This window comes from Arachis ipaensis, chromosome B01, assembly GCF_000816755.2.
Source record: "Arachis ipaensis cultivar K30076 chromosome B01, Araip1.1, whole genome shotgun sequence".
In the NCBI taxonomy this organism is placed as follows: Eukaryota; Viridiplantae; Streptophyta; class Magnoliopsida; order Fabales; family Fabaceae; genus Arachis; species Arachis ipaensis.
This window is the reverse complement of record NC_029785.2, coordinates 124,173,218-124,185,263: the sequence shown is the minus strand read 5'-3', so window position 1 is coordinate 124,185,263 and position 12,046 is coordinate 124,173,218. Positions and strand designations below refer to the sequence as shown.

At 35.4% G+C, this 12,046-nt stretch overlaps 1 long non-coding RNA gene across 1 annotated transcript; it reads left to right on the top strand.

The window, feature by feature from the left end:
* On the top strand, window positions 351–6,407 carry LOC110262713. The gene is made up of 2 exons (XR_002347702.1): window positions 351–434; window positions 6,126–6,407. It is a non-coding gene; the product is annotated as an uncharacterized LOC110262713 (long non-coding RNA).

Below are 12,046 nucleotides of genomic sequence, written 5' to 3'. Positions count from 1 at the left end.
AAACCCCAAGTTGTCAACCCCGTTAAATTAGTAAGTAATTAGTCGATAAATTAATTTTTAATAAAGAAGATTAGAAATGCGAATATTATATTAAAGTAGGATAGAACTCACCGAAACGAGAATTTTGACACTAATTTCGAAAAAATCGATCCAAAATTGGACCGAGCAGACCAAACCGGTTGAACTGGGTCCAAACCAGGCCGTCGGTCCAACCGGACCAACCTATTAAATGAACCCACGCCTTTCTTCTCCCTCAGTTCAGCGGAAACGAAGCTGAAGCATTCACAGGGGAGAAGAGAAAGAAAAGTTTCCCGAACCCTTACGGTAAAATTCAATTTGCCGTAACTCCTCCATCCGAGCTTCGATCGCCGCACCGTTTACGGCCACGCGTTCACCGCGCCAAGCTCTACGTTTCTACCAGAACAATTTCATAGGTAAGTCATTAAATACTCCCAACCACTCCTTTCCCCCAATTCTTGAAAGTATGGTACGGGTATTGAATTTCCTTTCTTTTTGATGTTTTAGGATCCAATTAGCTTGAGAAAAACATTCACTCTTGCTTATGTGAAGTTTGGGTAAGATGAGGAAACCATAATTCTATTTTAATTTCACTGAATTTGAGCTTTGAGTATTAAATTAGGTATATATGTGTTATAAATGTGTATTAGGTTGTGAATAAATAATTAGAGCTTGGAATTGTGAATATTGGAACTTGGAGGAAGCTGAGCCTAGTGTTTACTGAATTTTGGAAGGGCTGTGTTTGTTTTGGAAAGGCTGTGTTTGTTTTAAATAAGTTACCTTGATCACTACGAGGAAATCGGCCAAGGTATAGTTTAGGTCTCTTACATTTAATATATAATGTTCTGTGAAAACTTAGGCTAGATGACCATAGGATAAGCTGGAATGCAGGTGTATGTTTAATGTTTAGTAATTTGATTGATGGATATGTTTTGTTTGATTTGGTTTGGTGATTTGATTATGTGGTGGAGATTGTTACTATATGGATGATAGAAGGATACATGGTTGAATTATTAATTATATGATTACAGGTATATTGAAGGAAAGCTTGATGGATTTGTTGAAAGGTGAAATTGTGTAATATTATTAATGGTGGTTGATGAAACGATGTAGAGTTTATTGAGTATTGTTCTTGGCATTTTGAGTTGATATTGATAGGTTGGAAATATATGGAATGGAAATATTGAATGAAAATAAGGTTTTGAGGAATTTGCAAAACTTTGGTTTTGGGCCGAACTTTGGTGGGATATAACTTGGGTTCCAGAACCCCAAATTGATTTCAACTTGTTTTAAATGAAAATTGGATTTGTGAAATTTGTTTTAAAACGATTGAGTTATGCCTGTCGTAGTGAGTAAGCAGGGAATAGCTGTGGATCCTGCTAAGGTGGAAGCAGTGATAAATTAGGAGCGACCAACTTCAGTGACAAAGATCAGGAGTTTCCTAGGTCTGACGGGGTATTATCGCAGACTTATTAAGGGATTTTCACAGCTCGCTTTATCTTTAACTAAGTTGACTAGGAAGTATACGCCTTTTGTCTGGACTCTGGAGTGTGAGGAGAGTTTTCAAGCATTGAAGCAGAGGTTGACTACTGCACCTGTGTTGGTATTGCCTGATGCAGCATTGAAGCATTGAAGCATTCAAGCATTAAAGGGTTTAGGGTGCGTTCTGATGCAGCACCAGAATGTTGTAGCATACACCTCACGGCAATTAAGGCCGCATGAGATGAACTATCCGACATATGATTTAGAACTTGCTGCTGTTGTATTTGCTTTAAAGATCTGGAGGCACTATCTCTATGGCGTTAAGTTTCATGTCTTCTCAGACCATAAGAGTTTAAAGTATCTTTTTGAGCAGAAAGAGTTGAATATGCGTCAAAGGAGGTGGATGGAGCTTCTGAAAGATTATGATTTTGAATTGAATTACCATCTAGGAAAAGCGAACGTTGTGGCAGACGCCTTGAGTCGGAAGTCTTTATATGCAACTTGGATGATATTGCGAGAAGAAGAGTTACTAAAGGTATTTCAAGGTTTGAATTTGGGAGTTAAAGAAGAATCTGGAATCCTGTGTTTGAGGTCAGTTGCAGATTTCAAGTAATTTTAAATCAGAACTTCTGAAAGCTCATCAAGATGGTGAAGCATTACGTAAGGTATTGCCAGTAATTGAACAGAGAAAATAGTGGAAAGTGTCAGAAGGTCAGGATGGTTTATGGAGGTTTAAGAATCGGATTGTTGTGCCGTATGTCGGAGACCTGCAACAAAGTATCTTGAAGGAAGCTCATAAGAGCGGGTTCTCAATTCATCCAGGAAGCACCAAAATGTACCAAGATTTGAAAGCAATGTTCTGGTGGCCAGAAATGAAGAATGATGTGACATTGCATGTATCTAAATGTTTAACATGTGAAAAGGTTAAGATTGAGCATCAGAGACCATCAGGAACCCTTTAATCTTTAGAGATTCCACAATGGAAATGGGAGAGTATCGCAATGGATTTTGTGAAAGGTTTGCCTAGAACTCGGACTGGTTGTGACGCTATTTGGGTGGTTGTGGACCAACTGACAAAATCAGCTCACTTTCTTCCCATTCGAATAAGTTGCACAATGGAAGAATTGGCTCGAATGTATATCAAAGAGATTGTCAGGTTGCATGGCGTGCCTTCTACCATTATATCTGACAGAGATCCTCGTTTCACATCAAGATTCTGGGGAGCTTTTCAGCATGCATTTGGGACTTAGTTAAGTTTGAGTACTGTGTATCACCCTCAGACAGATGGGCAGTCAGAGAGAACTATTCAGACCTGGGAGGATATGCTAAGGGCTTGTGTTTTGGACCAGCCAGCGAGCTAGGATCGGTATATGCCGTCAGTGGAATTTGCTTATAACAATAGCTACCATGCGACCATTGGAATGGCTCCGTATGAGGCTCTATATGGCAGAAAATATCAATCTTCACTATGTTGGTATGAAACTGGAGAAAGGAGTTTGTTAGGACCTGAAATGATAGCTGAAACTATTGAGCAGATAAAGAAGATTCGTAGCCGAATGCTTATAGCCCAAAGCCGGCAGAAGAGCTATGCTGATCAAAGGCGAACGTCTTTTGAGTTTGAAGAAGGAGAGCATGTCTTTATGAAGGTTACACTAACCACTGGAGTGGGAAGAGCTATTAAGACTAAGAAACTGAATCCCCGTTATATTGGACCGCTTGAGATCCTGAAAAGAATTGGGCCAGTAGCTTATAGAATTGCTTTACTGTCATATCTTTCGAATCTGCACGACGTGTTTCATGTGTCACAGCTTCGGAAGTATACTCCTGACGCAAGTCATATTCCGGAACCATAACCGATTCAAGTGAGAGAAGATCTAACACTTCCAGTAATTCCGGTAAGAATTGATGACACCAATGTTAAACGATTACGCGGGAAGGAAGTATCACTGGTAAAAGTAGCTTGGAGTCGAGCAAGTATTGAGGAACACACTTGAAAACTCGAATCAGATATGTGGAAGGACTACCCACATCTCTTTTCAGGTAACTACATTTGAATTTTGAGGGCGAAATTCTTTGTTAGGTGGGTAGGATGTAAACCCTGTTAAATTAGTAAGTAATTAGTTGATAAATTAATTTTTAATAAAGAAGATTAGAAATATGAATATTATATTAAATTAGGATAGAGCTCATTGAAATGAGAATTTTGACACTAATTTCAAAGAAATCGGTCCAAAATTGGACCAAACAGACCGAACCGGTTGAACCAGGCCCAAACCGGGCCATCGGTCCAACTAGACCAACCTATTAAATGAACCCACGCCTTTCTTCTCCCTCATTTCAGCAGAAACAAAGCTGAAGCATTCACAGGGGAGAAGAGAAAGAAAAGTTTCCCGAACCCTTACGGTAAAATTCAATTTGCCGTAACTCCTCCGTCTGAGCTTCGATCGCCGCATCGTTTGCGGCCACGCGTTCACCGCGCCGAGCTCTACGTTTCTATCAGAACAATTTCATAGGTAATTCATTAAATACTCCCGACCACTCCTTTCCCCCAATTCTTAAAAGTATGGTACGGGTATTGAATTTCCTTTCTTTTTAATGTTTTAGGATCCAATTAGCTTGAAAAAAAATGTTCACTCTTGCTTATGTGAAGTTTGGGTAAGGTGAGGAAACCATAATTCTATTTTAATTTCACTAAATTTGAGCTTTGAGTATTAAATTGGGTATATATGTGTGATAAATGTGTATTAGGTTGTAAATAAATAATTGGAGCTTGGAATTGTGAATATTGGAACTTGGAGGAAGCTGAGCCTAGTGTTTACTGAATTTTGGAAGGGCTGTGTTTGTTTTGGAAAGGCTGTGTTTATTTTAAATATGTTACCTTGATCACTATGAGGAAATCGGCCAAGGTATAGTTCTCTTGCATTTAATGTATAATGTTCTGTGAAAACTTAGGCTAGATGACCATAGGATAAGCTGGAATGCAGGGTGTATTTAATGTTTAGTAATTTGATTGATGGATATGTTTGGTTTGATTTGGTTTGGTGATTTGATTATGTGGTGGAGATTGTTACTATATGGATGATAGAAGGATACATGGTTGAATTATTGATTATATGATTACAGGTATATTGAAGGAAAGCTTGATGGATTTGTTGAAAGATGAAATTGTGTAATATTATTGAATGGTGGTTAATGAAACGATGTGGAGTTTATTGAGTATTTTTGTTAGCATTTTGAGTTGATATTGATAGGTTGGAAATATATGGAATGGAAATATTGAATGAAAAAAAGGTTTTGAGGAATTTGCAAAACTTTGGTTTTGGGTCGAATTTCGGTGGGCTATAACTTGGCTTCTGGAATCCCAAATTGATTTCAACTTGTTTTAAATGAAAATTGTGCCGTTCAAAGAACGGAAGAAAAAGGATTTAAAACGATTGAGTTATGCCTGTCGAAAATTTTGATGTGGAATATGTAACTTATAGTTATATGTATCAATGCAGGAAGTTTTTTTATGATTCGGCAACTCTACTACTGAAATATGTTTTCTTAAGAGGACATACGTCTACGCGTACGCGTGGCAAGGGATTTTGGCGATGCGTACACGACTGATGCCATGCGCACGCCTAAGGGTTAGTAAGCATGTCCATGCGTACGCATGACAAGGGACGCGCGCACGAGCTGCACTCTTACACTCCCACGCGTTCGCGTGGCCCTTATTTCAGCAAATATGGTTTTCACCGTTTTAAACTGTAGTTTAAACCTCTAAACCTCTATTTCCATTCCTTTAGTCATGAATAGTAGTATTGCACCTGATAATCAGATGAATTTAGGAAATGGGGATGATTTGGAGGTGAAGTAAAGCTGAAAGGTGATGAATTGATTATGAAATGTTACGGATGATCATGTATGATACTTGACTTGATAATTAAATGAATGATCATGTATGAAACTTGGCTTGAATGATTAAATGATCTGAGATATGAAATTCCCTAGATAAAGTGTCGTGGCTTGCCACCACGTGTACCAGGTTGAAAACTCGATACTCTGTTGACCCTACGACGTAAGGGTGACCGGGCACTTATAAATTCTCGGGAATGTTAACCCCCATTGAGCAATATTGATTATTTGAGAAAAAGGTATGCATAGACTCTTGGGGATGCACGTCGAGGGACAGTCTAAGGTTTTCATACTTGTCGGGTTGGCTGGATAACTGACAGATAAGCCTCATCAGCCATAGGACAGGCATGCATCATATGTATTCTAATTGAATTACTTGTTTGTGCATTAACTAGGTGTGCCTAAGTGTACTTGCCATGCTAAATGTATATTTGTTACATGCAATATTTGTGACCTTCTTGTGCTTGCCTTTATCTGTTTATTTGTCTGTGAAATGCTAACGGATATGGAGGTATGGAAGAATGGTAGTAGGGGACTTAGATTTAAGGTTAAGTTAAGTTAGGCTTAGATACTCTTAGAAAACCACATTTTATGGCTTCTGTTTAATACTTTAAGCTCTATAATCTGAGCGTCGGCGTTCTAGGAGGACCTTATATATTATGTGTGTGGCACCTTTACCATACTGAGAACCTCCGGTTCTCATTCCATACTATGTTGTTGTTTTTCAGATGCAGGTCGAGAGGCATCTCGTTAGGCGTCTGGACCCCTGAGGCGAAGTGGTTACTGTGTTATTTTGTTGTACATTGATGTATATATATGTACTTAGCTCCCTCTCTCCGCATAACTTATTCTTTTTTATCTTCTTAGAGGTTTATAGAGAGGCAGGATTTTGTTTATGTATATTTAGGTTTTGGATATATGTGTGTGTGTGTAAATATTCTTCGGCCAGTCTTGACATCGCGGGCTGAGTTAGGAGCTTGTTATTTTGTATCTTTGGCACTCTATTCCTACTTTTATAATCTTATGTTTGATGGTTATAACTTCCTTAGCACGCAAGTTAACTCGTTTTTTGAGCGTTGCGCTTTTATTTTGCAATTTCTATTTCCCTTATTCTTCAAGACTCCTAGTATATTACAATCTTTCTACTATTACATGTATACATTTTATTTTAGAGGTCGTAACATCACACCACCTCTGTTTTACAACTTAAGCGTAAAGCTCAGTGTGATAGGGTGTTACATAAGTTCAAATCCTTCCAATTGCATTTTTACTAGTATAATAAAACTCTACATATATCTTTGTAGGCTCAGGCATTTAAAGGTCCAGACAAGGTGATATGAACTTTACTTGATTAAGAAGAAAAGTAAAGACATAAGTACATAAAGAGCAGAATATCCGAAATACAGAATGTCAAGCTCTAGACTAGACTTGACCCGCAAAGCCAAGGTCGGCCAAAGAATATCACATATATATACAACCCAAAATATCCCAAAATACATAAAGTAACACCTAGTTCTCTAAAAAGCCTCTAAGAGGATTAAACATAAGTTAATTATACATAAGAGAGTCTATAAATATAAATACATAACCGACAGCCCAAAATAAAAAGCCTCTAAGAGGATTAAACATAAGTTAATTATACATAGGAGAGTCTATAAATATAAATACATAACCGACAGCCCAAAATAGAACATCCCAACTTGCAGTTACAGCAGATAAAGCATATAGTAATTAAGCAGACATTATCAAATAGGCAAATCCAAGTAAGGCACATCCAAACAAAACAAACAAATGCATATTATGTATGCCTGCCCTATGGCTAATGAGCTCATTTGTCGGTTATATAGCCAACCCGACATGTCCGGTAGCTAACTCGGGCATTGTCTATCTGTTGTACACAAATATCTCAGTACATCGGCTGTCCATTAGAGGGAGAGTGCCATGTCACCATTAGAGGGAATATGTGTCTTGTCACCATTAGAGGGAATATGTGCCCTATCACCATTAGAGGAAATAGGTGCCATGTCACCCATACAAATCAGAGAGAAAACACAAACATACTCATCATCAATCATCCTCAATCATGCCTCGTTTATCATATTCATTCAATTTCATAATCAAACACTATTTTCACCATTCTTCTAAGTTTACAGAAAACTAGATTTTCACACCAAACTTCGCACGCACATAACTTTCTCATTTTAAATTATTTGTCATCCGTTCTTTGAACGTCATAAATTTCATGGACCTAATTTTTATTTGAACAAGTTTCACATAAATTGGGGGTCCGAAAGCCGAGTTATGACTCGCCAAAGTTGGTAAAAAAATCACTTTTACCAAAAACACTAAAACCTCTATTCTTTCCAAATTCTCAATTTCAAATCAAAATTCTTATAATCAAAACAACACCAAAACAGCCCCAAAATCATATCCACCCATTTTCACACAGTTTCCCTCATTAATACTTATAATCTCAACAATACATTCAACAATTTTCAATCAAATACAATTATTATGTAACCAATGTCATCATCATCTCTTATTATCATCATCAATCTTCACAGTCATCAATAATCATTCACCAACTCTCATCAACAACATTAATTACCATATCTTTATAGCAAACACAAAAACTTGACAAATAGTACTAACCTTTAACGATTCCGTCTAATTCAACTTAACCTATGGTCACCTAGCCTAAGTTTTCACGTGACATTACATATTATCTATGAAAAACCAAAATCATACTTTGGCCGATTTCTTCCTAATGCCAAAACACCTCAAATATCTTTGTTCCTCAAGTGTCCAAAACCCTGAATCCTCACCGAACGAAAACCCAACCTCCACAGTTCACTTTCTAGTCGCCGATATTACCAAATTTGTCTCCAAAACATATATCTCACTCTAATTCCACATAAATACTACAAAATCAAAATAGAGTTCCTAGTCATAAATGATTTACAAAAGTTAGCGGTTCTTCACCTTACTGACAGAGATTTGGGATAAGACCCAACAAGTCCACAAGGTTAATTTGATCCTAAACACCAAAATCACATAATCTCTCAAAATCCAAACCTCAAATTTTCTAAATTAGGGATAGAGTGGCTGAGCAAGAATAGTGAGGTACTTACCAAATTGTTTAGTGGACTTTGTAGAGCTCGATGCGCTGATCGCTTGGCCACAAACGATGCGGCGATCGAAGCTTGGATTCGAAAGATAAGTGGACAAGAGTGTGGAGTTAGGGTTTGAGGCTCCTTCTCTCCCTTTCAGCGTGCTTCCATGGAAAAATGAGGGAAGAGATATTGTTTTAGGTTTTTTATATGTTGGGTCATGGACCCGGTTTTCAGTCAAAACCTTTGAATTTAGAGTTAAAATTCAATTTTAATTATTTTTACTTCATTAAACTATAAGATTTAATTTTCTATTTTTTTAAATAATTAATTTATTAGTTAATTATTCATTAATTACTCGAAGTTTACATGATGACCTTCAGTGATGAGATTAATCTTTCATTTGCTTGGAAAGAAAAATATCATCTTTAAAGACGATGACGATCTTGAGGAAATCATGGAATAAGAGAAAGAGAAAGGTACGAAGTTTTTAGCATGGATGGAGGCCAACAAAGAATTTGAAGCAATTAATTTATTTATGATAGAGAAAAAAGGGAATAACATCCATGCAATAGATGGTATTTCATCGGGAGGTTAAATTATGTTCCACCGGGTACAGATGATATCTACTATATGAGAATTTTGTTAATTGTTCAGAAATGTTGCATAACATATGAGTCTATTAGGATAGTTAATGGGATTACATTATCCTAGCTTTCAATATGTTTTTTATTCTATGGGACTACTGTGTGACGATAGAAAATTTATTGCAGCTATTAATGAGGTTTGGTCACCAATTAAGAAAACTATTCATGATATTACTGATATCTAATAGTGTTAGCAAACCAAATTGTATTTGAAATGCAACTTGGGCATGGATGATGGGATACTATATAAGAGAAGAAAAACATTGAAAAACCAAGTTATTTCACTATGTGGTAAATCATTATCACATGTAAGATTTTACTTGCTAAAATCAGTGTTCATCCATGGACAATTTTACGTTGCTTTATCAAGAGTTAAGAGTCGTAATAGATTGAATGTTCTAATTCTAGACGAAGACAACAATCTAAATTCATCAACAACAAATGTCGTATTCAAAGAAGTTGTTAATAATATTTAGATAAGAAAAATAGTATTTTTATTTTAGTAACATGTTATGATTTACACTTTTGTACAAACATTTGTCATAGATATAACTAATTTATCTATAATTATACTTTCAGACTTGAAATGAAATATGTAACATGGAGCACAACATCGTATGATAACTGTTTATCTAATGAGGTTAGTAAAATACTAGATTGTCGATAAACTTTTGTTAGTCTTTTGATATAAAGTTTAGTGCACAATTGACATACTACTAATACAGCTATATATATTCTTGTTTTTTCAGGTTTCTTTTTTTATGGTTCAAGAATATTATAAATTTCAAATTGTTCCATTTACAATTTACTTTAAATAAATATAAAACAACATATTCAATACATTTATTATATAATGATGATGATAATATTATACTAAAGTTAAAAAATTTATAATTACAAAGTACTATTTTTGATTTATCATATCAAATTAAAATATAAATCTGTGCATCACACAAATTTAACACTAGTAATTATAAACCTGAATCTTACACAACAAAGATAATAGAGAAGATGGCTGATAAGGATGCATAGATATATCACATTAACAAATGTTAATAAGGCATCAATTTAATTAATTTTGTGTATTTTTTTCTTATGTTTTTAATCTTTTAATTTTTTGTGTTAGTCTTAAAAATATTTTGAGACCTAATTATTTGTTCTTTAATTATGTGAGTTAACTATAAAATTAATACCCAATAAATTTAGGCAATAATAAAAAGTATCTTAAAAGAGGCTAATAATAAAATTATTCTTAAAAGATTAAAAAATTTGACAAAAATGACCAACTGTTAATTGCTTCCATTTTCATTAACAGAAAAAGTTGAAGTGGCTGACGGAATATATGACATAACACTAAATCATCACCTCTTGCTTCCACGTCCTCTTCTACCTCACCACTACCACCATCTCCTACCACACCTACCACCACCACTAACCCCATCCTCAAATCACCCTTAGCTCCCTTTTGCTACTCATTTTCAGCATTTTTCTCTCTTTATCTCTCTTTGCTTCCCACTCTTCTTCTTCCTCATCATCTTACTCTGCGCACTTTTCTCTATAATTCATCATTCATACAGTTCAACAGCAACAACATTTTAACAATAACAACAGCAGTCGCGCAGTTCAAAAAAATAATAACATGCAATTCTTTTAAGAAAAAAAAAATATATCTAAGGACATAAAAGGAGAGATATAGAATAAAGGAGAGAATAAAGTATAAGGAAGAGTGGAAATAGAAAAGACACAAAGTAGAGAGAGAGAGAGAGAGAGAGAGAGTAAAGGAGGAAGAGAAAGATGAAATTGGCGTCGAGTTGTTGTTAGAAAGAGAGAGAGAAAGAAAGGTTCACCCAAAATAGCAAAGGAAGAAGAAGACATTAGCAGTGAGCAAGGTCATCATTGCTTAAGGACGGACCTATGTATATAGTAGTGGCAGGAAGTGGCCTCATTCACATTTGGAAAATTTTTCAGTAGTATATAATAGTATTATTTATTTATCCCCCTAGTTTGTTAATCTTGGCCAATTATGTTAGAAGAATATAAAAAATATTTTATTAGATTTGACTCTATATAAAAAATTAGAAATATTCATGGATCGGATCATATTCACAAAATCGCGATATTTATCCGCAAAATATGGATATCATCCGATTCACAAGAGGATCGAATCAGATAAGATCCGATATGTACTCTAATAGAATAGGATCGATGATATTACGTGTGTATCCACGGATTCAATTCATAGATCTGCATATTAATAATTAATTAAATAAATTAATAATATATACATTAGTTTCACAAATTGGAGAAAACCCTAATTTCACCCCTTTTGTCTTCAGTTCTCACCCGCCCCCAGTTAGTGCAGTCACCACTCCCTTCTCTCTGAGACCTTAGTCACTGACCACCACCAGAGATTGCTCACTGGAGACTGCTCACCACTCTTCCTTGCGTAGTCGTGCTTTTTCTATGTTCTTCGTGTTTGCCCTTTCTATTAAAAATTAAAATTTGATTATTTCAATTTTATCTATTAACTTTTTTTTTAATTTAACTTTTGGCATTTATAATCAACTTGATAACTTTTAATAAGATGTACGTACAATCTAAATATCAATTATCAAACTTAAATTGGATTTGTATTTTTTTAAAATTTTTGAAATTAGAAAGGATAGGTTATCTATTGCTATTTTTTTTTAAAGTTAATTTTGATTTTGACAACCATAGTTAAACGAATTCTTTGTGGTTTTCATGGGTCAGGTGAGGTCGGATCTAATTAGACCCGGATCTGACCCTAAAAGGTCACCGGATCTATTTTGATCCGACCCGAAAGTGACCCAAAATAGATGGGTTAAACCGAGTTAGATCTGATGTAAAATTAGTATATATAAATTTGTAAAT